The sequence below is a fragment of the Rhincodon typus genome, chromosome 22 (assembly GCF_021869965.1).
Source record: "Rhincodon typus isolate 14 chromosome 22, sRhiTyp1.1, whole genome shotgun sequence".
NCBI lineage: Eukaryota > Metazoa > Chordata > Chondrichthyes > Orectolobiformes > Rhincodontidae > Rhincodon > Rhincodon typus.
The window spans coordinates 11,934,241-11,947,657 of record NC_063353.1 but is presented as its reverse complement, the minus strand read 5'-3'; the positions used below and the strand labels follow the sequence as shown (position 1 = coordinate 11,947,657).

The window sequence follows — 13,417 nt, the reverse complement described above, 5'->3', positions numbered from 1 at the left end:
TATCATTTGTGACTTTAGTAAGGGTTATTTCAGTATGCTGGAGGGGGAAATGGGGAGCAGAAACTTGATTGAGGAAATCAATCATGGAATTACATGAGAAATTGACATGAATACAAGAGCTCGCACCATATTCAAGAAGTTTGAAGAGAAAGGGAGTTTGGACATGTGATGGTTTTTTGCAGGCAAGGTCAAGAATGAGCTGTGTGAACTAAGGGATGACAACTTTGCATTTGTTTAGTACCTTTCACATATCTCAGAATGTGGCGAAGAAATGTACAATGAATGAAGTATTCTTGAATTGTAGTTACAGTCATTATGCATTGGAATCTGCAAGTCAGCAATCTGAGAAGCAGTCAGTGATCAGATGACCATGGAACCAGAGACTGATATAGTAAGAGGAAGCTGAAAAAACATTTTTTCACACTGGCATTAAAACACTGCGATCTAGCTTGCAGGTTCCTGCCTCGAAGGGCTTTCAGGACCTGATACTTGCAGTTACATTGGGTTGGCTGCTGGTCAGTAAATTCACAGATACAGTGCATTTAGTAGAATGATTATGAGGCATAAAAGCTGCTGTTACTCAGGACAAAAACACAGGGTCTCCCCCATCTCTCAGCATATTGTACAAAAAGCAAGACAAAGTTACATTCGGCTGCCCAGACAAACATTTCAGGGATTTATACAAAAGCTGAGTTCCAAGGAAGAACAACTGAACCCAAAACATTAACTCTGATTCTCTTTCCACAGGTGCTGCCACCTGCTGAGTCTCTCCAGCATTTTCTGTTTTAATCATTTAAAGCTGACAATGGTCACTTCTTCCCAAGACTAAACTATCAAAAAAGGTGGGCCACCTTAATCTCTAACTGTTATAGCACAGGAGTAGATTACTACCTCTTTCAATCCTAGTCACCTGATTGTATCACAAAGAAACAAGAGAAAGAAAGGCACATATCTGAACATGATGGAAAGCACAATGTGAAGAGAAAGCAGGTTTCCTAAACCTTTTCCCCAGCTTCACACAAGTTGCAATTCCTTCAACTTAGAAACATATCCTGTAATATTACCTCATGTCAGATATGATTTAAAACTTACTTGATGTGGAGATCACTGATCAGGCTGGTATTTATTACCCATATACAATAAAATGAATGCAATTAACAGCCAATGGCATTGCTGTGGGTCACATATAAACCTGACTAGGTAAGGACAGCAGAATTCTTTTCCTAAAGTACACTAGTGAACCAAAATCGTTTGCTTTTACGACATCCCAACAGTTTCAAGGTCATCAATTACTAGATTTTTATTTCAGATTCACTCAGTTGGAAATTATTTAGCTGCCAGGATCAGCACAATTCACTATAACTTGGGAGATTACTATGTCTAGGGAAACAAACTGGATCTTCCTTTGGGAAAACTCTCTAAAAGAATTAGATCTGAACTTGTCTCCAGATTATTAACATGGCCACTGTTACTATACCGCCATGGAATTTAGTGCAAAGTCTTATGTTCACTTTTGAATTCTTTACATGCAGGATAACACAAAACATAAGGCTATTCCGTTTTGAAAGAACTATTCAATAAGTCTCCCTCTCTTGCTCTTTCGCACAACACTGCTTAATAAAGGATAAATTTTTAATCCAAATACCTTCCTTAGACCTACTTTCTGAAATTATTGGATAATGGTGTCACTGGTTAGGCCAGCATTTATTGCCCATCTCTAATTGCCCTCTGGGCAATTAAGGGTCAACCATATTGCCATGGTTCTGGAGTCACATATAGGCCAGACCAGATAAGGATAGCAGTTTCCTTCCCTGAAGGATATTAGTGAACTTGATGGGTACCTGTAAAGTAACAATGTAAAACCACAATGCATTTTAAAATTTTATTTTGCATTTTTCCATACGTCTGTTGAATTGCTTTCATCGCATTCCATAACAGCTGGTACATTTGAAATGACTGGTACATTGAAAAGCGAATAGACGCTCTAGGTGGTTGTCTGTGTTGAATGGTGATTGTAATGGGTTTTGCTGCTTTCCTGCAGTACCACTAACTAATGTATACACGTTACAGTAATGCAACTCATGATTTTCTTTGATTGGGTGCTTTCACATATAGTATCTATGCTAATGTGTTAGGCTGATAGTAGCAATAGACCACAAGGAGGAATTTGATTGTGGAGCAGATCTCATGATTCAGTCTTGATGAGTACACTTTTTCTTGGGCTAAAGCATTTATTGCAGTATTTATGCTGACAATAACTTGGTGCAACTCGGTTGGAAAGGTAGATTGTGCCACAGTCTCCTTGGGATGGACCAATTTGATTGCATTTAGCAGGGGATCAAGAAGTTTGCTTGTGTTTTGGCCCAGGCAATCAATGTTAAAGCCTAGGAGCTCTGTACTGTGCTTGCTGCATAATTATTTTAATTTTGAAATCAATTAGATTTAATATAATTTAATATAAATCTCATTGTTTAACAATGTTCCCTCCCACGTAACAAACTGAAATGTACAAGGCACAACACAACAGAGAATGTGGTGGTGAGGCACAATTCTGTTCATTTCCTAGATGTTACCTTAATATCACATCTCTACTGGCAGAACATGGTTCTTTTCACACTTTTTCTTTCCCAGGCACTACCATATCTTAACTTATAAGACTAAATTTAATCTGTCTAATTCTGTGTGGTTTATTTTACATAAGAAATGACATAATTATTCTGATTTTTTCCACTGATACGCTTTCAGATACAGAATCATTAGTTTGTTTCAATAGTTGCATTATATTTGTACATCATTATATGCCCATTTTTAGCTAATTTGAGAAAAAATTATATACTGTATGGTGGAATTTATTCAGTTTGTTATCACTATCTTCCATAAGTGTATATTTTTTCAATTAGGAGCTGGAAACAGTGAGGTCATAAAGGAGTTACTAAATGTCCTCAATTTCTTTAAAAAACAAATAATGGTTACATTGCAGGCTTCACCACATGGGAGCAATCTAAGGAAGCACATTGAAAGTCTGCTTTGAATTTCATTGTAGTAAGATTGCTAAGATCTAGTCTATTGATCTTAATTCAGCTCTTATAAAAGTGCTCACGCACCTATTCAAAAGCATCAGCTAAAATGTTATATTCTACAAACAGCTAAATGCTACCAAAAATTGTCACTTGCAGAAAAACGGGTGAAATGAACTGCAAAGTACGAGTGAACTCTTTGCAAATACTGTCACTGCTTTTTCATCAGGGTCCTACATTAACCTAAAAATATCTTTATGTATTCACAGCGGCTGTTTCTAAATATGGATCGCAGCTGTGAAAAAAGCAACTGGTTGTTTCTTAAACCTGCAATGGCGCCAGTCTTAGCTGGCAAACATTAATAGTTTCTTCATATTTATTCCACCAGATCTACTGATGAGAACTTGGAAAGCATTCAGTTGTCATTCACAATTTATCATAATAAATCTCAGAAAGGCAACATTTTCAAAATTAAAAATCATTTTAGAAAGTGGATGTTACATGCTCCGTAAAAGGAAAGTATATCTGAAAGACAGTATTCCAACTGAGATGTGGAACCTCCTTACAAGGCTGAATGGTATGTTCAATAAAAATAATAAGCCACTGGATGAGTCTTCTGTGTATGAATTTAAGAAACAGTGATGAAGATGGAAAACAGATGGTATTAACTCTCTCAATGCAAATAACCTTTCAAATCCCAAAATAAGTATATATGTTCCTTTCATAGAAATGAACTCATCTAGCTTTACATTGAGGAATGTACTAAAGTAAAGTTAGAAAAGTATACAGAGTCAACTTAGTTTAAAAAAAATCCTGGCAATATTTTGAAATTTGTGTTTCTCAAACTGCAAATGACATAATTAATATGGAGTAAACAACTGCTTTGGTCTTTTAGAAGAAGTTCAAATGTTTATAAAATATTCCAAAGGCCCACAGTTTGAATTTAATTAACAATCTATGTATTGGTGATATTTTAGTATAATGATTCAGAAGTCAGTTATAAAAGATAAATGTTATTGTTAGATTGTCAAGATCTCAATAATGGCAACTGGTAAATGAAGTATTTATTTTAAAAATATAAAATTGTGCAGTTCTAATAAAGTGTAAATAAAATAGATATGATCATTGTAATTTTTAAAAAAAAACTTTATTAAATGAATGCCACAGGGATACATTGAATTGACTCATTGCACATTTTGTGGTTTGCAAGTCCACGAAATTATGCGTGAAACTGAGTTATGAATGCTAAGAGATTATTAGTTACAAGGACAAAGGTGAACAGATAGAGGTTATCAAGTAGGCAAAAACTTTTTTTTGTCATGGGAACTAGTAGTTCTAAGGTGTATGAAGAGAATGGAAATCAGGAAAGCTATTAACTCACCTCGACTCCAGTCTAGCAATAAAAAATGGCAAATAAACTCATGACCAAACCAGTAAAGGGATTGCTGCAGTTTATGGATATATCCCCATGGGATAGGTAGACACAAGTTTCACCTGATACTGGGCCTCAATTCTGATTTATTTGAGACCAGCAGGCTAATTAAGAATACTGAGCAGACATCTGCAGCTTGCCAATGAAAGACATTTCAATTTCTGTTAACTACTGGACACACAGGTAAGTCTTGCAAGTATATAGGGGACACAGCTTTGGGAGAGGGATGACTAGAAGGTGGACTGTAAATGTCCAAGGATTTGAGGATGCTGAAAAGCTGAAAGAATTCTTCTTGGGGATATAACAGACCTACTGTGGGATTTTGGCTCTCCTTGAACCTCCTGCTGCACGTGTTCAAGCTTCTATATCTTCTGCCTGATGGAAGAGGTTGTAGGAAAGCATTGCCGTAGTGTGATGGGTCTTTGATAATGTTGGCAGCCTTTCTGTGGCAATGGGCCATGTAAATGGAGTCCATGGATGGAAGGCTGGCTTCCATGATGTTCTGGGCTATGCACACAACCTTCTGCAGTTTCTTATGGTCTTGGGCAGAGCAGTTGCCATTATGCACCCGGACAATATGCTTTCAACAGTGCATCTGTAAAAGTTGGTGAGGGACCATATGGACATGCCAAATTTCCTGAACCACCCGAAAAAGAAGAGGCGCTGTTGTGTCTTCTTGACTGTCACATCTATGTGGGGAGTCCAGGACAGGTTGTCATTATTGTTACACCTAGGAACTTGATGCTCTCCACCCTCTCAACCTCAGCTCCGTTGATGTAGATAGGGGGGTGTTCTCCTCCCTTCTTTCTGAAATCAATGATCAGTTCTTTAGTTTTGCCAATATTGAGACAGAGGTTGTTATCATTGCACCACATCAACAAGCCCTCTATCTCCTTTCTGTATCCTGACTTGTCATTGTTTGATATCCATCTTACTACGATGGTGTTATAAGCAAACTTGTAGATGGCGCTCAAAAACAGAAGTTGCTGGAAAAGCTCAGCGGGTCTGGCATTATCTGTGAAGAAAAAATTAGAGTTAACATTTCGGATCCAGTGGCCCTTCCTCCAAACTGTAGATGGTGCTAGTTCGGAATTTGGCAACACAGTCATGGGTGTACAACAGGGGACTGAGACCACATCCTTGAGGGGGTGTTCCAGTGCTAAGTCTTATTGTGGAGCAGGTGCAGTTGTCTATGTTCACTGATTGCAGTCTGTGGGTCAGAAAGCTGAGGATCCAGCTCCAAGAGTGGAGCCGAGACCTAAGTCCCAGAGTTTTGAGAACAGTCTGGAGGGGATAATGGTATTGAAGGCGGAGCTGCAGTCAATGTGCAGGTGTCTGATGTAGGTGTCCTTGTTGTCCAGATGTTCCAGGCATGAGTGCAAGGCTAGGGAAATGGCATCCGCTGTGGACATGTTACATTCAGAGGCAAGCTGGGAGACTAGAGTTGATATGGGCCATGACCAGTCTCCCGAAGCACTTCATGATCAAGGAAATAGGAGGGGAAGTTGACATGGCTGGCAATTGGAAAGTGGCATTGACTGGAGCATACAGAGTGCAGATGCTCTGCCAATCGGTTACCAAGTCTGCGATGTAGAGGAGACCACCAGTCTCCAAATCCAACGCATCATCCTCTGCCATTTTCGCAGAATGCAATCAGACACGACCACCAAAGAGATATTTCCTTCCCATCCCTATCTGTTTTCTGTATGAACACTCACTCTGCGACTCCCTTGTCCACTCCACACTCCACATCAATACTTCCATCACACCCAGCACCTTTCCCTGCAACTGCACCTCCTCTCTCACCTCCGTCCAAGGCCCCAAACAATCATTCCAAATCCAACAGGGATTCACCTGTACGTCTTCCAACCTGGTCTATTGTATCCATTAATCCCAATTTGGACTCCTCTACATCGGAGAGACTAAGTCCAGACTCGGTGACCAATTTGTGGAGAATCCACGCTCTGTACGCTCCAATCAACACCACCTTCCTGTTGCCAGCCACTTCAACTCCCCCTCCCATTCCCTTGGTGACATGCCTCCTTCTCTGTCACAATGAGGCCACATGCAAACTGAAGGAACCACACCTTATATTTCACCTCGGGAGCTACAGCCCAATGGCCTCAACATAGAATTCACCGGCTTCAAAATCTCCCCACCCCGGCCTCACCCTATGTCCAGTCCTCCCTCTCATCCGGGCTTGTCCATTTTCCTTCTTACCTGTCCGCCCCACCCTTCCCATTGACCAATGTCTACAACCCCCCACCTGCATCCACCTATCACCATCCCACCTACCTTTCCCCAGCCCCACCCCTCTCTCTCTACTTATTTGAGCTCCCATCCCCCTCCCCAGTCCTGATGAAGGGCCCTGACCTGAAATGTCGACTTTTCTGCTCCTCAGATGTTGTCTGACCTGCTGTGCTCCTCCAGCTACACATTTTATCGACTCCAACATCCTGGTAAACCTTTCCTGTACCCTCTCCAAAGCACCTACACCCTACTGATAGTGTGGTGACCAGAACCATATGCAATATTCCAAGTGTGGCCTGACTAAAGTTCTATAAAGCTGCGCATGATGGTGGTGGTGTACTCGTCTAGGATTTCCGCTGAGAACTTGAATATGGTCCAGTCAACCAATTCCAAGCAGTCCTGAAGATGGTCTTCTGCTGCCTTGGATTGTACTGCCTGCATTGTACTTCTTTTTGTGAAGGACCCTCTCGTTTCAGCTTCTGCTTGTAAGCTGGGAGGTGGAACACAGTGCTGTGATCTGATTTTCCAAAGTGTGGGCACGGGATGGAGCGGTAGGTGTCTTTTATGGTTGTGTAGCAGTGGTCGGGGATGCAGGTCCTCCAGTGGGGCAGGAGATGTGTTGGTGGTACTCAAGAGGGTGCTGCCAACAGACAACAGCAACAGCAGCATAATTAGATGTAGAAATGTTTTCCTGTGATGAAGATCTGAACACTGCAGGGAAAGAGAAAGACCTCAATATCCTGAAATCTCAGCTGCTGTCAGTTACACCTCACTGCCTTTTAAAGATGGATGGAGCTATGGCAATGTTGCAGGACACTCAGCCAAAGGTGAAAGAATTGCCATTGTTGCAATGAACAACCACAAAGGCTAGACATTCTAACAATTAAACAGACTGTAGCTGAAGAGGAGTTCTGTCATACATGAACGTGACTGAAGCTTCAAAATTTTCTACAGGCAAGAGGATAGCCACAATATTTAAGAAGTCTCAAATTATAGAGTTAGAATGGAATTTTTGACCATGGAAAGCTCAGAGCTTTGTAACAGGTTAATGAGCACTGAAGCTTCAGACTGGGTAGATGGTACCCTCACCGTTCCTAGTAGAAACTAGTGAGAAGTTGCCGAAGGAAAAGGATATGCTTGAGGCCAAATTAGATCAAGCATACATTGAAGGATCGGAAATCATTAACCTATACAAATGGCAACTAAAGTTCTCTTTCAGTAAAACAGGAGAGGTGAAACTTACAGAGCTTCATGAGCTGAAAACCATCTTAGAAAAGTTTAAAGCCAACCATCAAATGGCTCTTGAACTTATTAAAATTAAGCAACAGTTGGAGACATCTAACTATCTAAAAGAGACTGCTAAACCTAAAATCTAATGATTAGTAATCACACACCGCCTTCGAACCATAGGAAGGGATTCACACATTACAAACTGACCCACACAAGGAAGTGAACATATTGCAGTCTAGAGTGTAAAAATGCTATACTACACTTAAAGATATAACAAGACTATCAGACAGATGTGGTGGCTGCACAGCAACAATCTGAGGAAGCACCAAGGCTGACTACCCTTCCTATTGACAGTGAGGTTCTTGTGGAAATTAATTTAGAATATCTGGTCAGCATGGATGAATTGGACCAAAGGGTCTGTTTCCATGCTGTACAACTCTATGACTCTATATTTGGGTGGTATGGTGGCACAGTGGTTAGCGCCAGGGACCCAGATTCGATTCCAGCCTTGGGCAACTGTTTGTGTGGAGTTTGCACATTCTTCCCATTTCTATGTGGGCATCCTCCAGGTGCTCCAGTTTCTTCCCACAGACCAAAGATGTGTAGGTTAGGTGGATGGACCATACTAAATTGTCCATGGTGTCCAGGGATGTGCAGGCTAGGTGGATTAGCCATGGGAAATGCAGGGTTGCAGGGATGGATGGGTCTGGATGGGATGCTCTTCGGAGGGTCAGTGTGGACACAATGGGCCAAATGGCTACTTTCACACTGTAGGGATTCTGTGATATGCAATGCTGATGTTGAGCTTTCAGACAAGTACATTGGAGTACTATTCAGGAGCTTCCTAGAAATCCTAATCCTGATTCAGGTGTCCAGAAGGGTCTCATTTCCTTAAATCTTCAAATTAATTCTGTCGTTGATGATGGTATAGTCCTACTTTCAGATGGAGATCCTGAACTGTCATTATTTGCAGCGAAGCAACATCAACCTGAATCAAAGATGGAAATGATACCACTACCTACAAAAAGAGAAATTCCTATTCTAGGTTTATTAGGGAAGTTCTTATTTCCTCATCTCTGGAATTGTCTTTGTTCTTTTATTTTGTCTACTAGATTTGTCAGTGGAAATAGTGTTAAATGATTCTTTTGTTGTCACAGCCGCTGCAGAGGACACAACTGTGGTTTTCTCTATGAGCTGAAGGTGTTTCATTTATTCAACTGTTAATATTCCCCCATGTGCAATGTAGACGTAGCAAAGAATACAGATTTCAGGTCATTATCTTTGCCTTCCAGGGTTTGGAGGTTTACCTTTTGAATCAGTTTTTTCTTAGTTGGTTTTCACTGCCATTACATTCATGTCATCACAAGTGTCACGAGAAACTGCCATCTCACTCACCAATGTGTCTTCTAAGGAAATAATAAGAAATCACATATATCCTACATGCACTCCAAGAAATCCAAGGAAAGTGCTGGAGATTGACACCTCAGGCAACAGAAACCTGGGGAGTAGGGGCTGAATTGGACAGAAATTGTAAATAGTTAATGAGGTTAACAACTTGCAGTAACAAGGTCTCATGACATCAGGTCAAATGTGGGCAAGGCAACCTCGTGCTGATTATCACACACTGCTGATAAATCAGCACTCGTCTATTTGAACATGACTTGGATGAACAACTGAGGGTGGCAAGTGTGCAGGACGTGCTCTGGGTTGGGGACTACTATGTCCAAAAGCATAAGTAGTTTAGCTGCACCACTACTGACCAAGCTGTCCTAAAGGACATAACTGAGTCCACAGCAGGTGGTGAGGGAGAAATATACTTGACGCCATCCTAATCAATCTGCCCTCTGTAGATGCATCTATGACAGTATCAGTAAAAGTGATGACCCCATAGTCTTTGTGGACACAAAATCCCATCTTCACATTGACAGTATGCTGCATCATTTTGTGTGGCACTATCACTGTGCTCAAGGGGATACAGTTTGAGTACATCTAACAACTCAAGACTGGGCACCCACAAGACACTGTGTACCATCAGCATCAGCCAAATTGTACTTTGACACAGTCTGCATATGGCCCAGCATATCCCCCATTCTTTCATCACCATCAAGCCAGGGATCAACCCTCGTTCAATGAAGAATGCAGGAGGGCATGCCCAGGAGCAGTTACAAAAGAAGACCAGTTACATGCCAAACAGCATAAGCAGCATGTGATAGGCAGAACTAAGTGAGACCACAATGAACAAATCAAATTCAAGCTCTGCAGTCCTGCCAATTAAAGAACTGGGGAAGGAGGATCCGCAAATATCCACCTTAAAGACAGTAGACTCCAATACATCAGGCAAAAAATTTACAACAGTCTTCAGTCAGAAGTACTGACTGGATGACTCATCTTGGCCTCATCTAGAGATCTCAGATATCGTCTTCAGCCCCATTAATTCACCCAGGGTGATATAAAGAAATAGTTGGCGACACAGGATATTGCAAAAGCCCTGACAACATTTGTTAATAGTGTTGAAGACGTGCAGTCCAGAATTTGTGACACCCCAGGCAAGCTGTTCCTGTATTGCTGCAACATCCAGGATCAATGTGGAAAATTGCCCAGAAATGTCCCGTACACAAAAAGCAGGTCAAATCCAACCAAGACAACAAGGTGCAGAGCTGGATGAACACAGCAGGCCAAGCAGCATCATAGGAGCAGGAAGGCTGACGTTTCGGGCCTAGACCCTTCATCAGAAATGGGGGAGGGGAAGGAGGTTCTGAAATAAATAGGGAGAGAGGGGGAGGCGGATAGAAGATGGATAGAGGAGAAGATAGGTGGAGAGGAAACAGACAGGTCGAAGAGGCGGGGATGGAGCCAGTAAAGGTGAGTGTAGGTGGGGAGTTAGGGAGGGGATAGGTCAGTCCAGGGAGGACGGACAGGTCAAGGTGGCGGGATGAGGTTAGTAGGTAGGAGATGGGGGTGCGGCTTGAGGTGGGAGGAAGGACAGGTTAGGGAGGCGGGGACGAGCTGGGCTGGTTTTGGGATGCAGTAGGGGGAGGGGAGATTTTGAAGCTTGTGAAATCCACATTGATACCATTGGGCTGCAGGGTTCCCAAGCGGAATATGAGGTGCTGCTCCTGCAACCTTCGGGTGGCATCGTTGTGGCACTGCAGGAGGCCCAGGATGGACATGTCTTCTGAGGAATGGGAGGGGGAGTTGAAATGGTTCGCGACTGGGAGGTGCAGTTGTTTATTGCGAACCGAGCGTAGGTATTCTGCAAAGCGATCCCCGAGCCTCCCACTCACGGCCTCCAACCTCATCGTTCCCCAACCTCACACTGCCCGCTTCTATCTCCTTCCCAAAATCCACAAACCTGAATGCCCTGGTCGACCCATTGTCTCCGCCTGCTCCTGCCCCACCGAACTGATCTCCAACTATCTAGACTCCATTTTCTCCCCCTTGGTCCAGGAACTCCCTACCTATGTCCGTGACACCACCCACGCCCTCCACCTCCTCCAGAACTTCCAATTCCCCAGTCCCCAACACCTCATCTTTACCATGGACGTCCAGTCCCTCTACACCTGCATTCCCCATGCAGATGGCCTTAAGGCCCTCCGTTTCTTCCTGTCCCGCAGGCCCGACCAGTCCCCCTCCACTGATACCCTCATCCGCTTAGCCGAACTCGTCCTCACACTCAACAACTTCTCTTTCAATTCCTCCCACTTCCTACAGACAAAGGGGGTAGCCATGGGTACCCGCATGGGCCCAAGCCACGCCTGCCTCTTTGTAGGTTACGTGGAACAATCCCTCTTCCGTACCTACACCGGCCCTAAACCCCACCTCTTCCTCCGTTACATTGATGACTGTATCGGCGCCGCCTCGTGCTCCCACGAGGAGCTCGAACAGTTCATACACTTCACTAACACCTTCCACCCCAACCTTAAGTTTACCTGGACCATCTCTAACACCTCTCTCCCCTTCCTGGACCTCTCTGTCTCCATATCGGGCAACCACCTAGAAACCGATATTCATTTCAAGCCCACCGACTCCCACAGCTACCTAGAATACTCCTCCTCCCACCCACCTTCCTGCAAAAATGCTATCCCCTATTCCCAATTCCTTCGCCTCCGCCGCATCTGCTCCCAGGATGAGGCATTCCACTCCCGTACATCTCAGTTGTCCTCGTTTTTCAAGGACCGTAACTTCCCCTCCTCGGTGGTCGAGAACGCCCTCAACCGTGTCTCCCACATCTCCCGCACCTCATCCCTCACACCCCGTCCACGCAATAAAAACCAAAAAAGAATCCCCCTCGTCCTCACATACCACCCCACCAACCTCCGGATCCAACGCATCATCCTCCGACACTTCCGCCATCTGCAATCCGACCCCACCACCAAAGACATCTTTCCCTCCCCACCCTTATCTGCTTTCCGGAGGGACAACTCTCTCCGTGACTCCCTTGTCCGCTCCACACTCCCCTCCAGCTCCACCACACCCGGCACTTTTCCCTGCAACCGCAGGAAGTGCTACACCTGCCCCCATACCTCCTCCCTCACCCCCATCCCAGGCCCCAAGAAGACTTTCCACATCAAGCAGATGTTCACCTGCACATCTGCCAATGTGGTATACTGCATCCGCTGTACCCGGTGTGGCTTCCTCTACATCGGGGAAACCAAGCGGAGACTCGGGGACCGCTTTGCAGAACACCTACGCTCGGTTCGCAACAAACAACTGCACCTCCCAGTCGCGAACCATTTCAACTCCCCCTCCCATTCCTCAGATGACATGTCCATCCTGGGCCTCCTGCAGTGCCACAACGATGCCACCCGAAGGTTGCAGGAACAGCAACTCATATTCCGCTTGGGAACCCTGCAGCCCAATGGTATCAATGTGGATTTCACAAGTTTCAAAATCTCCCCTCCCCCTACCGCATCCCAAAACCAGTCCAGCTCGTCCCTGCCTCCCTAACCTGTTCTTCCTCCCACCTATCCCCTCCTCCCACCTCAAGCCGCACCTCCATCTCCTACCGACCAACCTCATCCCGCCCCCTTGACCTGTCCCCTGTATGGGGAATGCAGGCTTGATTAATGAAGTTCATTAAAAAAACCGAACAGTGTGGGAGCAGGCCAATTGGCCCATCGGCTCCGCACCCATCCTCTGAAGAGCATCCCACCCAGACCCAATACCCTATCCCTGTAACTGTGCATGTCCCATCGTGAATCCACCTAGACACTATGGGCATTTAGCACAGCCAATCTACCTAAACTGCACATCTTTGGGACTGCAGGAGGAAACCATAGCACACAGAGCTGGGGAGAATGTGCACAGAGGCAGTCACCCGAAGCTGTAATCGAACCTGGGATCCTAGTGCTGTGAGCCAGCAGCGCCAGCCACTCAGCCACCCAGTTCTGAACAAAAACAAAGTTGCTGGAAAAGCTCAGCAGGTCTGGCAGCATCTGTGGAACTGAGGAAGGGTCACCGGACCTGAAACATTAACTCTGATTTCTCT

At 44.2% G+C, this 13,417-nt stretch overlaps 1 long non-coding RNA gene across 1 annotated transcript in view; it reads right to left on the bottom strand.

Moving 5' to 3' along the window:
• Window positions 1–6,926: 6,926 nt before the first annotated feature.
• Window positions 6,927–13,417, bottom strand: part of LOC125485770 — a 16,740-nt gene continuing 10,249 nt past the window's right edge. The window contains exons 2-3 of the long non-coding RNA XR_007264468.1: window positions 9,237–9,335; window positions 6,927–7,410 (exon numbers count right to left, since the gene is read on the bottom strand). This is a non-coding gene — a long non-coding RNA (uncharacterized LOC125485770). The remainder of the gene's footprint in view (window positions 7,411–9,236; window positions 9,336–13,417) is intronic.